The sequence below is a fragment of the Triturus cristatus genome, chromosome 6, assembly GCF_964204655.1.
Source record: "Triturus cristatus chromosome 6, aTriCri1.1, whole genome shotgun sequence".
Classification (NCBI taxonomy): Eukaryota; Metazoa; Chordata; class Amphibia; order Caudata; family Salamandridae; genus Triturus; species Triturus cristatus.
The window spans coordinates 675,704,584-675,727,133 of NC_140589.1; positions in this window are offsets into that span (position 1 = coordinate 675,704,584).

Here is a 22,550-nt window from a genome sequence, read left to right on the forward strand (position 1 = left end):
TTTTCAGATGCCTTAAAGACTCAAAGTGAACATCTTACTAAATTAGCCCAGGAACAATTACAAGTGACCACTGGACTGGCTAATTATAGAGGACCGTAAACTGTAGGGCCTATGGTGATGCGACAAAATTGCAATCTGGAGAGGATCTAGATTTTTTAATTGAATTTCAAATGAATTGCTAGGGCTAGCTCATGCCTTTAGATGGCTGGCCATTTTATTTAGCACCATTGCTGACCGGAGAGGCTCAAGCTGCTTATCAAATGGCAAACCTTCAAGGGGAGTCCACTTATGAAGAAGTCAAAAAGACCCTTTTGGACAGAGCAGGATTAGATGAAGAAGCCTATGGGTTAAGGTTTAGACAAGAGAGAGGAAACAGAGGAGACACACCCAAAGCTCTTTATTTTAAGTCAATAACAGCTTCTGAGAAGTAGCTAAAGCCCCAGGAACATAGCAACAAAGAAATAATGGATAAAATCTGCCTTGAGCGGTTCTTTGAAGCTCTACCGAGCCATACACAGAAATGGTGAAAAAAAATCCTCTAAACCTATGAAAGACATAAAAAGAACCTCTTCCCGTCTAGAGCTGAATCTCCGGTAGACTTGGGACCTCAACATTTTGATTGCAAGGAATGGGGCCACATAGCCTGATTGTGTAACAACAAGAAAACCACAAAGGAACCCATGGAAATCAACTATGCCCCAGTTCTATTTATTATACACAAGAAATGGGTCCATGCTTCTATTTAAGTGTTCAAATTCATCAGAAATGTGTAACCAACCTATTCAATTCTGGTTGTAAACAGTCTGTAGTACAAAATATTCTGATACTTCTTTCTCAGATAATTCCCAACAAATTTGTCCACATCAGATGTCTACATGGAGACGTAACGACATGTCCGGTAGCTCGCCTAGTCATAACCACAATGACAAATCAGGATGTAGAAGTGGAAGAAGGAGTTCTTCGAGACTTACCTGAAAATGTTTTTTAGGAACTGATTACTCACATTTTCTAGATTTATTCAGGAAAACTTTATTTAAACCTGAAGATGGGTAGTAGACAAAACCCTATTTCCTCAAGATGCCTTATTGACTGACTCAAGAACCCTGGATGATAGATCACAGTTTTCATGTCACCCAGTTGAATTACTTCCTTCACCAACCCAGCAGGGATAAGGGCAAGCAGAATTGTACTGACATTTATCCACATTTTCAAATAATAAATGACCTGTTATACAGGTTAGTGGGAGCTACCAATCCACCCCAATTATTAGTCAACAAAGAGTTTCACAATCAGATCATGTTTTATGCTCAAACACACCTATTGGCAGGTGATTGAGGGACAGAAAAAAATCACGCAAGAAATTTATCAACAAAAGAATCCATATCGCCCATATAAGGTCCCATTACAGCCTTTGCCTATTAAAGGCACACCTTTCAAGCAAATTGGAATGGATCTTATTGGTCTACTCCCAAAATCATCCAAGGGTGATCAATGTGCCCTTATATTGGTAGACTATGCTACTAGATATCCTGAGACCTTTTCTATAGGTGGTCCAGATACTAAAACTATAGCAGAACACTTAATAGAAGTATTTTCTTGAGTAGGATTTCCAAAAGAAATAATCGCCGACCAGGGTACTCCTTTTGTTTCAAGAATAATGTCACAAATATGCAAACAATTAGACATCCGACAAATCAAAACATCAGTACACCATCCACAAACAGATGAACTAGTAGAATGTTATAATGGTTCTCTTAATATATTATCTAGTGAAGGAAAAAATTGGGATAAGATGCTCCCTCTAGCCCTTTTTGTTTGGAGGGGCCAAGTACAGAGTAGCTTAGGGTGCTCTCCTTTTGAGCTATTATATAGGCAAAAACCCCGTACTCTTTTATAAAATCACTAAGCTGGCCTGGGAAAAAGATACAGAACACGAGGTAGATACTCTGTTAGAATATACCCAACAACTGCAGACTCGTGTTGGAAAATTACGGGAATCAGCCTTTAAGAACTTAGGGAAGAATTAGATGAGGTAAAAACAAGCATATGAAAAGGGATAGAAATGTAGAATATATCAGGCAGGTGATTGGGTCCTTGATGTTATTACCTACATCCGGATCTAAAATGAAGTTCGAATGGAAGGGACCCTATAAAATATTTAAGAGGATAGGAAAGGTCCCAGATAAATTAAATATGGGTCCACAGAAAGAACAAATCTTTCACATAAATCTCCTAAAGAAATGGGTAGGTTCTCTTCCAAAATCTATTTGTAACATCAATCCCGGGGAGAAACCCGACACCACCATAAAACAACTCACAGTAAAGGAGTATCTCTCTAATAATCAAATAGAGGAACTGAAAAGAATACTACAAATTTTTGCTCTATTTTTCAGATATATCCCTGTAAACTACCCTGATTGAGCATGCTATCCCTACTCAAGAGGGGAAAGTGATAAGACAAAAACCCCATAGGATTCCAGCTGTTAGAAGACTAGACATCCAAACCGAAGTGGAGAAAATGCCAAAGATGGGAGTTATAGAACTCTCTCAGAGTAACATGTCCTCCCCCATAGTCCTAGTCCCAGAACATGATGGGGGACATATTCACAAGGAGCTATAGCTGAATTAATGACACTTTATCGCAGCCAAAGTCAGGATAAATTTACCTTCCCATTCACAAGCTGGTGCTAACAGCCGACAGCACCAGTTTACCCCCGATAGCAGCCGAAAAAAACATCGCCACAGAGGCCCCCGGCAACTATCACTAATGAGATGCAGAGTGGGAATTCCCGTGTCAAAAGCTGCGACAATATCACACCTCAACATTCTCAACGACCAGCCAGATCTGCGATAAAAACACAAAACAGGTGATGAGGCGCGTTAGCACCAGGAAATCTACACCTGCTCTGACCTGGTGTAAAATCGGATGGCAGCCTGCACCACAAAAGGGAGCACAGCCCAGGGCCACAGTGGAAGGGCAACAGATGCCATGGAGCCACCCATCATGCGGCCCGAACACCCAAGAGGGCCACAACACCCACTGCCACCACCCCTCCCTGGCACCCCCCGACCAAAGACATGCCACATCACCTACACCTAAACATGTACAAAATAATCCACCTGACGTCGCACAATCACAACTAGTGACATACATGTGTCCACACAGAAATGAGCAGCACACATTCACTTTTGAAGCAACAAACGAAACTTTATTAAAACTAACACTGAAATGAAATGAAGACACATGGCCATGCCCCTCGGGACAATCCGTAGGTCCCAGCCTGCAAGACAAAAAACATGATGAGAAGGTGTGTCCTGCGCACATCAAAGGACAGAGAGAGCGAAGGAGAGAGAGAAGAAGAGAGGGAGAGAGAGAGAGATAGAGAGAGAGAAGAGAGGGAGAGAGAGAGGGAGAGGGAGAGAGAGAGAGATAGAGAGAGAGAGAGAGAGAGAGAGAGAGAGAAGATGAGAGAGAGAGAGAGAGAGAGAGAGAGAGAGAGAGAGTGTCGCCCCTGCGCACCCATGCCACACTGCTCACCTGCTGCTACCGGTGTGTCTCCAACCACGTGCTGGTATGTATTGCAGTTCACCAGGTCACACATCTGAGTCAGAGCCGTCAGCTAAAAACAGAGTCCAGATACATGACCAGCACAGTACACACACCTGCACAAGACAACATCGCCTGCCCGCCCATGCACACCCAGGCAGAAGCACCCCAACCCCTCCCACCACCCATGGAGCATGCCCGCCCATGCACACCCAGGCCTCACTGCTCCTCTTCCGCCACCGGCGCATAGACAGGAGGCCCACCATGTGCCGTTGCATGCCACAAGCCCGGAGCCTGCAGACATGGCACCCTCCACACCATGCAGCCACGCTCCGCAGGCCAACAGGTCTCACTTTTGGTGCTGGGTCTTGATTACGCCATGGCAGTGGACATACCAGTGCACCCGGCACCATCGCAGGCTGCACACCCGCTCAGCAGCTTAAGGTGCCACTGACTCAGTGCACCCAAAGTCACCGTCCCGTGGCGGGGTGCCTGTGCAGTCTGCAAGGCCTTGGATGCCACCAACCCTGTGCGCAACAACTCATGGGCCCTTTATGAATGAGAAGCTTGGAGCGTTCGTCATCCAGTCACCACTGGAAGAGGGGAATGTGACGTTGTCGGCCCCTTATGGTGGCGGAGTCACATGGACTGTGACACCTGTGCCGGATGGGTGTGGTGTGTGTGAAAACCTGTTGTCAGGGAGTGGCTGTGACATGCTGACAACTAGAACAGTGACCTGCACACCGCCTGCGATGGGTAGCAATGATGGCCCCCCATCGGAGCGTTAGCGGAGTGGTCTGGCCTGCCATACGCCGGACCAGCGCAGGGCCTGCAACAATGACTCGTGGGCTCTGGCCGTGGTCCAGTCCATGTCCGGACAGGAAGTTGACTGATGCGTTTGTCCCTGTTGTAGTGTCCACGGGACCCGGTACACAAAATGCAATGTCACACCCTCTGACTGGCATCCCACAGCATGAACGTCATTGACGCAAGGGAAGGCACTGTCCCCACATTCAACCACACATCCATACCTGAATGATGTAAGACATGACACAACAGTGCAACACAAGTTATGCAGTTGGAGTGGTACAGGGCAATGCCGAGCACACTACACAATATGGGCCCGTGGAGGGCCAGCCGGAGTCCATTCGGGGATGACATGTACTGCGGAAGAGGAAGGGTACAGTCCGCAGTCTGTTCACCGTGTCATTGGTCGTCAAACAGGATGTGGCAGTCCATGTCGCTGTCTAAGGTGAGTGCATCGGAGTGTATCAGTGGAAGGTCATGTGGCCTTGTGCGGGAACAAGCAGAAACAGGCCAGGTGGTGGAAATGAATGCTAGTGCCTCCTTCGGATCACAAACCCATCCACGTCCTCGAGTCTGGATGTGTGCCCTGCCCCACCTGTGGGTGTTGCAGTACCGGCTACGGCACTGTGTGCCTCTGACACATCAGGTGCCTAAGTGGATAAGCCTGCTGCACTGGGAGGCACTGACACACCAGGGGACTGAGATGTGAATGGTGTGGGGGCAGCAGCATTCATCAACGCCATGCCTTGTGGGGGCAATGTCATGATGGAGGTCTGTAGGGCATGATAGATCCCAGCTACATTTCGATGATGTGCCCGCAGGTACGAGGACATGTAGGAGCGTTAGGACGCTCGGGGTCTTGGCACATGCATGCCAGGTGTGATGTGTATCAGTCTTGCAGATGCATGAGTCGGCTGCCTGGCCTCATTCGCAGCGCGATCCTAGCCATGTCCACCCTGTCCGGACCATTGGCCTACACCCAGGTGGACGCACACCTTTGCAGGCCAGCGTCGCGGTGTCGTTGGCATGGCACTGGACATGCTCGGACAGGTATTAGAATGGTGTCCCGTAGGAGTGTACGTGAAGCAACCGTGCAGCCTACACAAGTGTGGGTGCCCGTGGCAGGGAGGCACAGCTGTGTGGAGACTTGACACACAGTGAGTCCGACCATGTGCATCGTGCTGGGCATGTCATCCATGATTCCCAGGGTCGCAGACGTACCACCACATCCACGACCACCCTCTGTACGTCTCCTGTATGCATTCGTCTGGTGAAGTTACTGTAGGAATGAAAGGTCCTTTGTCGGTACTATCAGGCGGTAGCACATCTGCAGCTCAGAGCAGAACCTTGCATGTGCCCAGCACCCCCTGACAGGTACGATAGCATTTGCTTGCAACTCCCACACTACGCACTGCCCGGCGTGAGACCAACGTGTACACATCTCACACGCAGTAGTCCATGGTCATAGTTTGCGTGCGTGACATGGCCTTCACACGTACTCCCACCCCACCCAAGGCCTGCACTCATTGCACACAGACACTGCTCATTGCAGCGAGCTGTGCCATTGCATCCACAGGACTGTCTCAGGGCAGGCCAGTGCCGCTTCAAGCAGAGCCACTGACGCAATGGCAGACCTTCCCAGAAACATGGTCTACTCCAGTCATGTGGAGCTGTACCATGCACGTCTGCTGCATGTACTGGGGGCACTGCCGTTGGATCAGTTACCGGCTGAGCTTCCACCTTGAGCATGTCACCTGCGTGCAGCCTGTGTTGCATTGTCGCTCATGCATATAAGAGTGGTCCATGGATGTATGCCTCTCCAACGTAGCTGTAGGTGACCCGGATTTCGACATGTGTGTGCGCCCCCTGTTGGCCCACGACCAGGAGTGTCACCAGGATGCCTGCTTATGGCATTCATGGATGTTTGGCATGCAGGCTGGAAACTGGACCTGGGAGATTGCACGAGTCGTCGTGTGCAGTGAGCACATTGAGCCACTACCCGAGTGGGCTTTGCTGCACATTGGGTCCAGTGGTTGGAGTCGGCACATCTGTCCGGGTCAGCTGATGACGACATGTCAGATGTGGTGGAAGACGATCGCTCATTGGAGATGTTGGCCTACGCAGCTTCACTAGCGTTCATAGATGAGTGACAAGGTACCTGCAGCCACGACTAGATGTGACCCATTGCACGTGTCCAACGCCTGGTTGCATGTTGGGAATCTGGTCCCATAACAACAGCAAAAATGGCTGCATTGGCCTGGACTCATGATCCAGAGGCGGACAACCAACGCTGATTGGCACTGACTTGTGTTGGTGATGGACTCCCCCAAGGTGGACATGGGCGCTTTCCTACGTTCCTCATTCAGACATGCTGCTGCATTGATCTGCATATAGTGGCACTTCTCTTAGCCGTACTTACTCACACTTGTTGATAAAGTTTCTTCACTTTCACTTGTCTCCAACTGTGTTGTGTATTCATTTGTTTACCAATGTGTGTGTCACGTACTCTCTGGCGCCCTGGCATCCGTGCATTGCTATCCCGTCGGGACTGTGTGTTTGTATTTGTGCATTATCATGTCCCTGTTTCGTGCTTTGCCAGATGCGTATGGCCGACCACAGGCGGGTGCACTTGTGTCCTGTGTTTGGTTTGTACCACACACTTTTGAATTTTGGTGTGCTCTGCTTCCTATGTGTGTGTGCTGCATTGTGTGTGAGATGTCACTTCAGCTCTGATTTGGCTCATCCTTCTCCCTTTCAGGCGGTGTTGTGTTTACTTCTGTGCTTGTTCAGTGGTGTGACATTGCCGGGTTGTGTGACTTGTGCTCCTGGTTGGTGTTGTTACTCTAAGGCTTAGTTTGACTGCATTTGTGCTGTGCTTAGTTGTGCATGTGTGCCATTGTGCCCATCTCCTCCCGTCCCCCCTGTCCCTGCTGGTTCCTCTCCCTGTTGCTGTTGTGCCTGTTGTTTGGTGCAGTTTCCGGTCCCCGAGTCCTGCCACCGTTTCCAGAATGATGTGGCGGAGACCATTTCCTCTATGTCATCCAGCTCCTGGTGTGGCCCTGGACTCCCACCTCTGGTGTGCATTGCTGCCTTCTTGTTTTTGGCGTGTTTCTGCTTGTTTGTGCCATTCGCATCATTGCTGGTGTTCTTGCCAATGGGTTTGGTGGGGTTGTCTGCCGGCTCGGCTTGCCTCCATTGTGGTTGGCTCTTGTTTTCTGTTTGGTCTGTCTTACTTTTTCCAGCTTTTGTTGTGCTTATTCCCACCTGCTGTGTGTTTCGCGGTCCTGGCGGGGCTTATCCCTGCTTTCCTCATCGCAGATGGGCTCATCACATCGTTTTCTGGTGTTGTGGTTTGTGTATTTATCTCCGTATGGGTGGTTGTATTGCGGACATTGTCCGCGGTGTCAGCAGACTATCGCATGGTACCGCTTTGTTGTGAATTCCACGTCGACACAAGGTTATTTTCCCGCGATGGCCTGCGATATTGAAAGTTACGTTACGTTACGCTTGCGGTAGTTATCACACATTCTTGTGAATATACCCCGATGGGAGTATCGGTTTTTGCATAGATTTCAGGGCTGATAACAATATCTCTAAATTCAAAGCCTACTCGCTTCCTAGAAAAGATGAATTGGTTGAAAAATGAGGATATGCTAAATATTTAACTATTATCGACCTTACGAAAGGTTATGGGCAGGTCCCATTGAAAGTGAAAGATAGAAAGAAACTAGCCTTCTCTACTCCTTTTGGGTTGTATCAATTCACAGTACTTCCCTTTGGACTTCATGGGGCTCCTATCAACTTTCAGAGTCTTATGAATCAAATAATAAAAGAGCATCAAGAATACTCATCAGCCTGTCTACATGATATTGTTATTTTTAGACCTACCTGAAAAGAACATTTAAACCACCTAAAAAATATACTGAATGAACTGACTAGAGCCAATCTACATATAAATGCGAAAAATGTAAAGTCGGATGGCAGCCTGCACCACAAAAGGGAGCACAGCCCAGGGCCACAGTGGAAGGGCAACAGATGCCATGGAGCCACCCATCATGCGGCCCGAACACCCAAGAGGGCCACAACACCCACCGCCACCACCCCTCCCTGGCACCCCCCGACCAAAGACATGCCACATCACCTACACCTAAACATGTACAAAATAATCCACCTGACGTCGCACAATCACAACTAGTGACATACATGTGTCCACACAGCAATGAGCAGCACACATTCACTTTCGAAGCAACAAACAAAACTTTATTAAAACTAACACTGAAATGAAATGAAGACACATGGCCATGCCCCTCGGGACAATCCGTAGGTCCCAGCCTGCATCACAAAAAACATGATGAGAAGGTGTGTCCTGCGCACATCAAAGGACAGAGAGAGCGAAGGAGAGAGAGAAGAAGAGAGGGCGAGAGAGAGAGATAGAGAGAGAGAAGAGAGGGAGAGAGAGAGGGAGAGGGAGAGAGAGAGAGATAGAGAGAGAGAGAGAGAGAGAGAGAGAGAGAGAGAGAAGATGAGAGAGAGAGAGAGAGAGATAGTGTCGCCCCTGCGCACCCATGCCACACTGCTCACCTGCTGCTACCGGTGTGTCTCTAACCACGTACCGGTATGTATTGCAGTTCACCAGGTCACACATCTGAGTCAGAGCCGTCAGCTAAAAACAGAGTCCAGATACATGACCAGCACAGTACACACACCTGCACAAGACAACATCGCCTGCCCGCCCATGCACACCCAGGCAGAAGCACCCCAACCCCTCCCACCACCCATGGAGCATGCCCGCCCATGCACACCCAGGCCTCACTGCTCCTCTTCCGCCACCGGCGCATAGACAGGAGGCCCACCATGTGCCGTTGCATGCCACAAGCCCGGAGCCTGCAGACATGGCACCCTCCACACCATGCAGCCACGCTCCGCAGGCCAACAGGTCTCACTTTTGCTGCTGGGTCTTGATTACGCCATGGCAGTGGACATACCAGTGCACCCGGCACCATCGCAGGCTGCACACCCGCTCAGCAGCATAAGGTGCCACTGACTCAGTGCACCCAAAGTCACCGTCCCGTGGCGGGGTGCCTGTGCAGTCTGCAAGGCCTTGGATGCCACCAACCCTGTGCGCAACAACTCATGGGCCCTTTATGAATGAGAAGCTTGGAGCGTTCGTCATCCAGTCACCACTGGAAGAGGGGAATGTGACGTTGTCGGCCCCTTATGGTCGCGGAGTCACATGGACTGTGACACCTGTGCCGGATGGGTGTGGTGTGTGTGAAAACCTGTTGTCAGGGAGTGGCTGTGACATGCTGACAACTAGACCAGTGACCTGCACACCGCCTGCGATGGGTAGCAATGATGGCCCCCCATCGGAGCGTTAGCGGAGTGGTCTGGCCTGCCATACGCCGGACCAGCGCAGGGCCTGCAACAATGACTCGTGGGCTCTGGCCGTGGTCCAGTCCATGTCCGGACAGGAAGTTGACTGATGCGTTTGTCCCTGTTGTAGTGTCCACGGGACCCGGTACACAAAATGCAATGTCGCACCCTCTGACTGGCATCCCACAGCATGAACGTCATTGACGCAAGGGAAGGCACTGTCCCCACATTCAACCACACATCCATACCTGAATGATGTAAGACATGACACAACAGTGCAACACAAGTTATGCAGTTGGAGTGGTACAGGGCAATGCCGAGCACACTACACAATATGGGCCCGTGGAGGGCCAGCCGGAGTCCATTCGGGGATGACATGTACTGCGGAAGAGGAAGGGTACAGTCCGCAGTCTGTTCACCGTGTCATTGGTCGTCAAACAGGATGTGGCAGTCCATGTCGCTGTCTAAGGTGAGTGCATCGGAGTGTATCAGTGGAAGGTCATGTGGCCTTGTGCGGGAACAAGCAGAAACAGGCCAGGTGGTGGAAATGAATGCTAGTGCCTCCTTCGGATCACAAACCCATCCACGTCCTCGACTCTGGATGTGTGCCCTGCCCCACCTGTGGGTGTTGCAGTACCGGCTACGGCACTGTGTGCCTCTGACACATCAGGTGCCTAAGTGGATAAGCCTGCTGCACTGGGAGGCACTGACACACCAGGGGACTGAGATGTGAATGGTGTGGGGGCAGCAGCATTCATCAGCGCCATGCCTTGTGGGGGCAATGTCATGATGGAGGTCTGTAGGGCATGATAGATCCCAGCTACATTTCGATGATGTGCCCGCAGGTACGAGGACATGTAGGAGCGCTAGGACGCTCGGGGTCTTGGCACATGCATGCCAGGTGTGATGTGTATCAGTCTTGCAGATGCATGAGTCGGCTGCCTGGCCTCATTCGCAGCGCGATCCTAGCCATGTCCACCCTGTCCGGACCATTGGCCAACACCCAGGTGGACGCACACCTTTGCAGGCCAGCGTCGCGGTGTCGTTGGCATGGCACTGGACATGCTCGGACAGGTATTAGAATGGTGTCCCGTAGGAGTGTACGTGAAGCAACCGTGCAGCCTACACAAGTGTGGGTGCCCGTGGCAGGGAGGCACAGCTGTGTGGAGACGTGACACACAGTGAGTCCGACCATGTGCATCGTGCTGGGCATGTCATCCATGATTCCCAGGGTCGCAGACGTACCACCACATCCACGACCACCCTCTGTACGTCTCCTGTATGCATTCGTCTGGTGAAGTTACTGTAGGAATGAAAGGTCCTTTGTCGGTACTATCAGGCGGTAGCACATCTGCAGCTCAGAGCAGAACCTTGCATGTGCCCAGCACCCCCTGACAGGTACGAAAGCATTTGCTTGCAACTCCCACACTACGCACTGCCCGGCGTGAGACCAACGTGTACACATCCCACACGCAGTAGTCCATGGTCATAGTTTGCGTGCGTGACATGGCCTTCACACGTACTCCCACCCCACCCAAGGCCTGCACTCATTGCACACAGACACTGCTCATTGCAGCGAGCTGTGCCATTGCATCCACAGGACTGTCTCAGGGCAGGCCAGTGCCGCTTCAAGCAGAGCCACTGACGCAATGGCAGACCTTCCCAGAAACATGGTCTACTCCAGTCATGTGGAGCTGTACCATGCACGTCTGCTGCATGTACTGGGGGCACTGCCGTTGGATCAGTTACCGGCTGAGCTTCCACCTTGCGCATGTCACCTGCGTGCAGCCTGTGTTGCATTGTCGCTCATGCATATAAGAGTGGTCCATGGATGTATGCCTCTCCAACGTAGCTGTAGGTGACCCGGATTTCGACATGTGTGTGCGCCCCCTGTTGGCCCACGACCAGGAGTGTCACCAGGATGCCTGCTTATGGCATTAATGGATGTTTGGCATGCAGGCTGGAAACTGGACCTGGGAGATTGCACGAGTCGTCGTGTGCAGTGAGCACATTGAGCCACTACCCGATTGGGCTTTGCTGTACATTGGGTCCAGTAGTTGGAGTCGGCACATCTGTCCGGGTCAGCTGATGACGACATGTCAGATGTGGTGGAAGACGATCGCTCATTGGAGATGTTGGCCTACGCAGCTTCACTAGCGTTCATAGATGAGTGACAAGGTACCTGCAGCCACGACTAGATGTGACCCATTGCACGTGTCCAACGCCTGGTTGCATTTGGGAATCTGGTCCCATAACAACAGCGAAAATGGCTGCATTGGCCTGGACTCATGATCCAGAGGCGGACAACCAACGCTGATTGGCACTGACTTGTGTTGGTGATGGACTCCCCCAAGGTGGACATGGGCGCTTTCCTACGTTCCTCATTCAGACATGCTGCTGCATTGATCTGCATATCGTGGCACTTCTCTTAGCCGTACTGACTCGCACTTGTTGATAAAGTTTCTTCACTTTCACTTGTCTCCAACTGTGTTGTGTCTTGATTTGTTTACCAATGTGTGTGTCACGTACTCTCTGGCGCCCTGGCATCCGTGCATTGCTATCCCGTCGGGACTGTGTGTTTGTATTTGTGCATTATCATGTCCCTGTTTCGTGCTTTGCCAGATGCGTATGGCCGACCACAGGCGGGTGCACTTGTGTCCTGTGTTTGGTTTGTACCACACACTTTTAAATTTTGGTGTGCTCTGCTTTCTATGTGTGTGTGCTGCATTGTGTGTGAGATGTCACTTCAGCTCTGATTTGGCTCATCCTTCTCCCTTTCAGGCGGTGTTGTGTTTACTTCTGTGCTTGTTCAGTGGTGTGACATTGCCGGGTTGTGTGACTTGTGCTCCTGGTTGGTGTTGTTACTCTAAGGCTTAGTTTGACTGCATTTGTGCTGTGCTTAGTTGTGCATGTGTGCCATTGTGCCCATCTCCTCCCGTCCCCCCTGTCCCTGCTGGTTCCTCTCCCTGTTGCTGTTGTGCCTGTTGTTTGGTGCAGTTTCCGGTCCCCGAGTCCTGCCACCGTCTCCAGAATGATGTGGCGGAGACCATTTCCTCTATGTCATCCAGCTCCTGGTGTGGCCCTGGACTCCCACCTCTGGTGTGCATTGCTGCCTTCTTGTTTTTGGCGTGTTTCTGCTTGTTTGTGCCATTCGCATCATTGCTGGTGTTCTTGCCAATGGGTTTGGTGGGGTTGTCTGCCGGCTCGGCTTGCCTCCATTGTGGTTGGCTCTTGTTTTCTGTTTGGTCTGTCTTACTTTTTCCAGCTTTTGTTGTGCTTGTTCCCACCTGCTGTGTGTTTCGCGGTCCTGGCGGGGCTTATCCCTGCTTTCCTCATCGCAGATGGGCTCATCACATCGTTTTCTGGTGTTGTGGTTTGTGTATTTATCTCCGTATGGGTGGTTGTATTGCGGACATTGTCCGCGGTGTCAGCAGACTATCGCATGGTACCGCTTTGTTGTGAATTCCACGTCGACACAAGGTTATTTTCCCGCGATGGCCTGCGATATTGAAAGTTACGTTACGTTACGCTTGCGGTAGTTATCACACATTCTTGTGAATATACCCCGATGGGAGTATCGGTTTTTGCATAGATTTCAGGGCTGATAACAATATCTCTAAATTCAAAGCCTACTCGCTTCCTAGAAAAGATGAATTGGTTGAAAAATGAGGAGATGCTAAATATTTAACTATTATCGACCTTACGAAAGGTTATGGGCAGGTCCCATTGAAAGTGAAAGATAGAAAGAAACTAGCCTTCTCTACTCCTTTTGGGTTGTATCAATTCACAGTACTTCCCTTTGGACTTCATGGGGCTCCTATCAACTTTCAGAGTCTTATGAATCAAATAATAAAAGAGCATCAAGAATACTCATCAGCCTGTCTACATGATATTGTTATTTTTAGACCTACCTGAAAAGAACATTTAAACCACCTAAAAAATATACTGAATGAACTGACTAGAGCCAATCTACATATAAATGCGAAAAATGTAAAGTCGGATGGCAGCCTGCACCACAAAAGGGAGCACAGCCCAGGGCCACAGTGGAAGGGCAACAGATGCCATGGAGCCACCCATCATGCGGCCCGAACACCCAAGAGGGCCACAACACCCACCGCCACCACCCCTCCCTGGCACCCCCCGACCAAAGACATGCCACATCACCTACACCTAAACATGTACAAAATAATCCACCTGACATCGCACAATCACAACTAGTGACATACATGTGTCCACACAGAAATGAGCAGCACACATTCACTTTCGAAGCAACAAACAAAACTTTATTAAAACTAACACTGAAATGAAATGAAGACACATGGCCATGCCCCTCGGGACAATCCGTAGGTCCCAGCCTGCATCACAAAAAACATGATGAGAAGGTGTGTCCTGCGCACATCAAAGGACAGAGAGAGCGAAGGAGAGAGAGAAGAAGAGAGGGCGAGAGAGAGAGATAGAGAGAGAGAAGAGAGGGAGAGAGAGAGGGAGAGGGAGAGAGAGAGAGATAGAGAGAGAGAGAGAGAGAGAGAGAGAGAGAGAGAGAGAGAAGATGAGAGAGAGAGAGAGAGAGAGTGTCGCCCCTGCGCACCCATGCCACACTGCTCACCTGCTGCTACCGGTGTGTCTCTAACCACGTACCGGTATGTATTGAAGTTCACCAGGTCACACATCTGAGTCAGAGCCGTCAGCTAAAAACAGAGTCCAGATACATGACCAGCACAGTACACACACCTGCACAAGACAACATCGCCTGCCCGCCCATGCACACCCAGGCAGAAGCACCCCAACCCCTCCCACCACCCATGGAGCATGCCCGCCCATGCACACCCAGGCCTCACTGCTCCTCTTCCGCCACCGGCGCATAGACAGGAGGCCCACCATGTGCCGTTGCATGCCACAAGCCCGGAGCCTGCAGACATGGCACCCTCCACACCATACAGCCACGCTCCGCAGGCCAACAGGTCTCACTTTTGCTGCTGGGTCTTGATTACGCCATGGCAGTGGACATACCAGTGCACCCGGCACCATCGCAGGCTGCACACCCGCTCAGCAGCTTAAGGTGCCACTGACTCAGTGCACTCAAAGTCACCGTCCCGTGGCGGGGTGCCTGTGCAGTCTGCAAGGCCTTGGATGCCACCAACCCTGTGCGCAACAACTCATGGGCCCTTTATGAATGAGAAGCTTGGAGCGTTCGTCATCCAGTCACCACTGGAAGAGGGGAATGTGACGTTGTCGGCCCCTTATGGTGGCGGAGTCACATGGACTGTGACACCTGTGCCGGATGGGTGTGGTGTGTGTGAAAACCTGTTGTCAGGGAGTGGCTGTGACATGCTGACAACTAGACCAGTGACCTGCACACCGCCTGCGATGGGTAGCAATGATGGCCCCCCATCGGAGCGTTAGCGGAGTGGTCTGGCCTGCCATACGCCGGACCAGCGCAGGGCCTGCAACAATGACTCGTGGGCTCTGGCCGTGGTCCAGTCCATGTCCGGACAGGAAGTTGACTGATGCGTTTGTCCCTGTTGTAGTGTCCACGGGACCCGGTACACAAAATGCAATGTCGCACCCTCTGACTGGCATCCCACAGCATGAACGTCATTGACGCAAGGGAAGGCACTGTCCCCACATTCAACCACACATCCATACCTGAATGATGTAAGACATGACACAACAGTGCAACACAAGTTATGCAGTTGGAGTGGTACAGGGCAATCCCGAGCACACTACACAATATGGGCCCGTGGAGGGCCAGCCGGAGTCCATTCGGGGATGACATGTACTGCGGAAGAGGAAGGGTACAGTCCACAGTCTGTCCACCGTGTCATTGGTCATCAAACAGGATGTGGCAGTCCATGTCGCTGTCTAAGGTGAGTGCATCGGAGTGTATCAGTGGAAGGTCATGAGGCCTTGTGCGGGAACAAGCAGAAACAGGCCAGGTGGTGGAAATGAATGCTAGTGCCTCCTTCGGATCACAAACCCATCCACGTCCTCGACTCTGGATGTGTGCCCTGCCCCACCTGTGGGTGTTGCAGTACCGGCTACGGCACTGTGTGCCACTGACACATCAGGTGCCTAAGTGGATAAGCCTGCCACACTGGGAGGCACTGACACACCAGGGGGCTGAGATGTGAATGGTGTGGGGGCAGCAGCATTCATCAGCGCCATGCCTTGTGGGGGCAATGTCATGATGGAGGTCTGCAGGGCATGATAGATCCCAGCTACATTTCGATGATGTGCCCGCAGGTACGGGGACATGTAGGAGCGCTAGGACGCTCGGGGTCTTGGCACATGCATGCCAGGTGTGATGTGTATCAGTCTTGCAGATGCATGAGTCGGCTGCCTGGCCTCATTCGCAGCGCGATCCTAGCCATGTCCACCCTGTCCGGACCATTGGCCTACACCCAGGTGGACGCACACCTTTGCAGGCCAGCGTCGCGGTGTCGTTGGCATGGCACTGGACATGCTCGGACAGGCATTAGAATGGTGTCCCGTAGGAGTGTACGTGAAGCAACCGTGCAGCCTACACAAGTGTGGGTGCCCGTGGCAGGGAGGCACAGCTGTGTGGAGACTTGACACACAGTGAGTCCGACCATGTGCATCGTGCTGGGCATGTCATCCATGATTCCCAGGGTCGCAGACGTACCACCACATCCACGACCGCCCTCTGTACGTCTCCTGTATGCATGCGTCTGGTGAAGTTACTGTAGGAATGAAAGGTCCTTTGTCGGTACTATCAGGCGGTAGCACATCTGCAGCTCAGAGCAGAACCTTGCATGTGCCCAGCACCCCCTGACAGGTACAATAGCATTTGCTTGCAACTCCCACACTACACACTACCCAGCTTGAGACCAACGTGTACACATCCCACACGCAGTAGTCCATGGTCACAGTTTGCGTGCGTGACATGGCCTTCACACGTACTCCCACCCCACCCAAGGCCTGCACTCATTGCACACAGACACTGCTCATTGCAGCGAGCTGTGCCATTGCATCCACAGGACTGTCTCAGGGCAGGCCAGTGCCGCTTCAAGCAGAGCCACTGACGCAATGGCAGACCTTCCCAGAAACATGGTCTACTCCAGTCATGTGGAGCTGTACCATGCACGTCTGCTGCATGTACTGGGGGCACTGCCGTTGGATCAGTTACCGGCTGAGCTTCCACCTTGCGCATGTCACCTGCGTGCAGCCTGTGTTGCATTGTCGCTCATGCATATAAGAGTGGTCCATGGATGTATGCCTCTCCAACGTAGCTGTAGGTGACCCGGATTTCGACATGTGTGTGCGCCCCCTGTTGGCCCACGACCAGGAGTGTCACCAGGATGCCTGCTTATGGCATTCATGGATGTTTGGCATGCAGGCTGGAAACTGGACCTGGGAGATTGCACGAGTCGTCGTGTGCAGTGAGCACATTGAGCCACTACCCGATTGGGCTTTGCTGTACATTGGGTCCAGTGGTTGGAGTCGGCACATCTGTCCGGGTCAGCTGATGACGACATGTCAGATGTGGTGGAAGACGATCGCTCATTGGAGATGTTGGCCTACGCAGCTTCACTAGCGTTCATAGATGAGTGACAAGGTACCTGCAGCCACGACTAGATGTGACCCATTGCACGTGTCCAACGCCTGGTTGCATTTGGGAATCTGGTCCCATAACAACAGCGAAAATGGCTGCATTGGCCTGGACTCATGATCCAGAGGCGGACAACCAACGCTGATTGGCACTGACTTGTGTTGGTGATGGACTCCCCCAAGGTGGACATGGGCGCTTTCCTACGTTCCTCATTCAGACATGCTGCTGCATTGATCTGCATATCGTGGCACTTCTCTTAGCCGTACTGACTCGCACTTGTTGATAAAGTTTCTTCACTTTCACTTGTCTCCAACTGTGTTGTGTCTTGATTTGTTTACCAATGTGTGTGTCACGTACTCTCTGGCGCCCTGCCATCCGTGCATTGCTATCCCGTCGGGACTGTGTGTTTGTATTTGTGCATTATCATGTCCCTGTTTTGTGCTTTGCCAGATGCGTATGGCCGGCCACAGGCGGGTGCACTTGTGTCCTGTGTTTGGTTTTTACCACACACTTTTGAATTTTGGTGTGCTCTGCTTCCTATGTGTGTGTGCTGCATTGTGTGTGAGATGTCACTTCAGCTCTGATTTGGCTCATCCTTCTCCCTTTCAGGCGGTGTTGTGTTTACTTCTGTGCTTGTTCAGTGGTGTGACAATGCCGGGTTGTGTGACTTGTGCTCCTGGTTGGTGTTGTTACTCTTAGGCTTAGTTTGACTGCATTTGTGCTGTGCTTAGTTGTGCATGTGTGCCATTGTGCCCATCTCCTCCCGTCCCCCCTGTCCCTGCTGGTTCCTCTCCCTGTTGCTGTTGTGCCTGTTGTTTGGTGCAGTTTCCGGTCCCCGAGTCCTACCACCGTCTCCAGAATGATGTGGCGGAGACCATTTCCTCCATGTCATCCAGCTCCTGGTGTGGCCCTGGACTCCCACCTCCGGTGTGCATTGCTGCCTTCTTGTTTTTGGCGTGTTTCTGCTTGTTTGTGCCATTCGCATCATTGCTGGTGTTCTTGCCAATGGGTTTGGTGGGGTTGTCTGCCGGCTCGGCTTGCCTCCATTGTGGTTGGCTCTTGTTTTCTGTTTGGTCTGTCTTACTTTTTCCAGCTTTTGTTGTGCTTATTCCCGCCTGCTGTGTGTTTCGCGGTCCTGGCGGGGCTTATCCCTGCTTTCCTCATCGCAGATGGGCTCATCACATCGTTTTCTGGTGTTGTGGTTTGTGTATTTATCTCCGTATGGGTGGTTGTATTGCGGACATTGTCCGCGGTGTCAGCAGACTATCGCATGGTACAGCTTTGTTGTGAATTCCACGTCGACACAAGGTTATTTTCCCGCGATGGCCTGCGATATTGAAAGTTACGTTACGTTACGCTTGCGGTAGTTATCACACATTCTTGTGAATATACCCCGATGGGAGTATCGGTTTTTGCATAGATTTCAGGGCTGATAACAATATCTCTAAATTCAAAGCCTACTCGCTTCCTAGAAAAGATGAATTGGTTGAAAAATGAGGAGATGCTAAATATTTAACTATTATCGACCTTACGAAAGGTTATGGGCAGGTCCCATTAAAAGTGAAAGATAGAAAGAAACTAGCCTTCTCTACTCCTTTTGGGTTGTATCAATTCACAGTACTTCCCTTTGGACTTCATGGGGCTCCTGTCAACTTTCAGAGTCTTATGAATCAAATAATAAAAGAGCATCAAGAATACTCATCAGCCTGTCTACATGATATTGTTATTTTTAGACCTACCTGAAAAGAACATTTAAACCACCTAAAAAATATACTGAATGAACTGACTAGAGCCAATCTACATATAAATGCGAAAAATGTCCAGAGCCGGCTATAATAAAGTAAAATACCTGGGATATATCTCAGGAAATGGGGTTGTTCAACCACAATCAAAGAAATGTAAAGCTATTACAGAGGTCTTTTTCCCCAAAACAAAAAGAAAGGTCAGCGCCTTTCTAGGATTATTGTGATATTACTGGAGATTCATACCTCAATATTCTACCCTCGCAGCCAATTTGACTAATCTCTTGGACTAAAATTCGAATTTCCAAAAATCTCCCATGGGAGTAATAGAAGCTTTAAAAAAAATTTCAACCAGCTAATACAGCTAGTATTATATTAAAATCCCCTGGTTTGGAGAAACCTTTTATATTACAAAGTGACGCCTCGAATTGTGGTATAGAAGCTGTCTTATCCTAAAGTAATGAAGAGGGTATTGAGATGCCCTTCCTGTAAGTCACTCATAAATTATTGACCCATACACCAATCTTAGTTTTAAGCCCAGGGAACATTCGATACTTTCTACTCGGCGAGCTGGCTATTGCACAATTTGTTGCCTATTAACCGTTTTTGCTGAAAATCAGTCGCTACGGAGTTCTAATGTCTCTGGCTGTGAACATGCCTGGAAACTAGGTGAATTTGACAAAAAATTCCCCTGGAAACCTAAAGATCCCCCCACCACTGTGTGTGAGGAGAGAGAGGAAAGGCAGGGAGAAGAGAAAACCACAGTCTCACAATCAACAGCACCATCAAAAATTGATGTCCGTTCCAATGCCTCAAAGAAAAAGAAGTGCAGGAAAAAATGAGGACGGCAGTGCCTCACGGACATAACCCCCACGAGGTGTAAGTGGACAGGTACTCGTCCGTTACCTCACCTTCTCATCATCGGCAACTACCGTCCGAAGTGAAAATGAAAAGTGACACAACAGGTCTAGCATCTATTCTAATACCTATTGTGAAATGAACTAATAATCTAAACTGTGTCTGTGTACAGGGAAAAAAAGGAAAGAAAAGGGTGTCGACCCTAAGACTAGGGAGAATGAGTCTGATCAGGACCCAAGGTGCTCCCAGTTAAAACCGGGCAGTCCCACACTATGCCGTCCTCATTTTTTCCTGCACTTCTTTTCTTTGAGGCATTGGAACGGACATCAATTTTTGATGGTGCTGTTGATTGTGAGACTGTGGTTTTCTCTTCTCCCTGCCTTTCCTCTCTCTCCTCACACACAGTGGTGAGGGGATCTTTAGGTTTCCAGGGGAATTTTTTGTCAAATTCACCTAGTTTCCAGGCATGTTCACAGCCAGAGACATTAGAACTCCGTAGCGACTGATTTTCAGCAAAAACGGTAAATAGGCAACAAATTGTGCAATAGCAAGCTCGCCGAGTAGAAAGTATCGAATGTTCCCTGGGCTTAAAACTAAGATTGGTGTATGAGGCAGGTCTTTTTGTGTATATGATTATGAGTGGGGGGCGACCTGCCTTCAAGACCCCCTTGGCTCCATTTTGCAAATGACTCATAAATTATTCCCTAGAGAAACAATGTACCCTACTATAGAAAGAGAATGCTTGGCTATTAAATGGCATTAGAGAAACTACTTTATTACCTTGACGGTAAACCATTCATTCTTTATACTGATCATGCTCCCCTAACTTGGTTGAGCTGAAATAAAGCAAATAATCCAAGTGTTCCCCATTGGCTTCTCTCATTACAGCACTTCCAGTTTGAAGTCCGACAAAAAAAAGAAAGGATCATAATAACGCTGCCTTCTTATCATGCTTTCCCCTTTTCCCAAATTGGCAAAATCCTAGGATGTGGGTTTGTCACAATATGCAGGATGAAGACTTAATAAATCACTGCCCCTGACATGACCTCAACAAAACCTTTGCACTTCTTATATTACAGATATCAGACTACAGGAGTATACCCGTATATCCAATTGAGACATGGGTAGTCAATATGTGTAACAGAAACAATGTCTCAATAGGTAGTACTTATTAGGATAATAAGTAAACATGCACATATAGTTGCAAAAAGAAAGGAACAGGGAGACTCCAAGGTAAGGTTATGTGCCAAGGGCAATAAGTATTCAAAAACACAAAATGGGAAAAACAGAGGAAGCATTGGTATCAGCACTGTAGTCCTTCAATGTGGGTGTAACCCGAAAGAAACTTTGTGCAGAAGAGTGCTTGTGACACACAAGGTGGACGGTGCTAGTGAGAAGTGATACAGCGATGGACGGTGCAATGTGAGATAAGTGAAGATATATGCAAAGTACTTTTGGTTCACAAATAAATATTTACACAAGTTGCAGAAGGGTATTTGACAACTTGTGAACCAGAGTTAGAGCGCCAAAAGTTGCGCTGGGCAGTCAACGGCTTTTAGACTCATAGTAGGTTGCGGTCATCTTCAGGACCAGGTTACCGGATTTTCTGTGCTGTACAAAAAAAAGGGAAGGTAAGGGATAAAGTATGGGAGCGGTATGACTGGAGCAGGCCTCCCCAAGTAAATTAATTGTGCCAACTGGCTATAAGCCAATTTTACCATATTTAGAGGAGGGAGCACAAGCACTTAAGCACTGGTTAGCAGTGATAAAGTGCACAGAGTCCTAAAGGCCAATGGAAATGGGTTCAGAAATTAGGAGGGTTAAGGCCAAGGTTTTGGGATGACCTGCAGAGAAGGCTAAGTCCAACACATGCCGCCTACAACATCACAAAGACGGTCATCAATAGTCAGCTTGGATCCTGCGTTAATGTAGTAGCCCCTGTCTGTGGTTGGCTCAGACGAACCATTTTCAATATCTATGGTTGCACTGAAACTGTACATGCAGTGAGGCCCTATCTGCCATAGCAAAATGTTGCCTCTATTGTCCACCGACAGTCAGCAGTAGTGATGCTAGAGACAGAAGACTAGCAATAGTGGCATTTCTTATAGTACACACACCTGGTTCTTCAGTCAGTTAAAAAAAAGTTTCAACAGGAGCAACAGAACCTAGTACAAGTTCTTGTTACTTGAAAGATGCAAGGTACCAAGGGTACATGGCTGATCTCTTTGCTTCCAGTGCAATGGCACCCCTTTGTTGACATACTCCTCAGTTTTCTCCAAAGTGAAGTCCTTGTTACACAATGAAGAGACATTATAACAAAGATTTTTTTTGCAGAGCATTTAAAAAATGCACTTGCAAATAGACTCTTACTAACTTTCGAGCAATGCCTTTGTAATGTGTAAATATAGTTTCTTGAAAAAGACTAGGACATTTTCAAGTGGAATACATGTTATTGGAGAACAGGAATAACACAGTCAGTCACATTCTTGGGCAACATCTCGGCACCCCACAGAATCCCCTCAGCGAGAATTAAAACTGCATGTGCGCTAATCTGCAGCAAAATTCCAGCATGTGCCACATGCACAACATTACACTTTCCCTTCACTCAACCTACACAACTGAACATCCACTAAACGCAAACAGAGTCCTCACT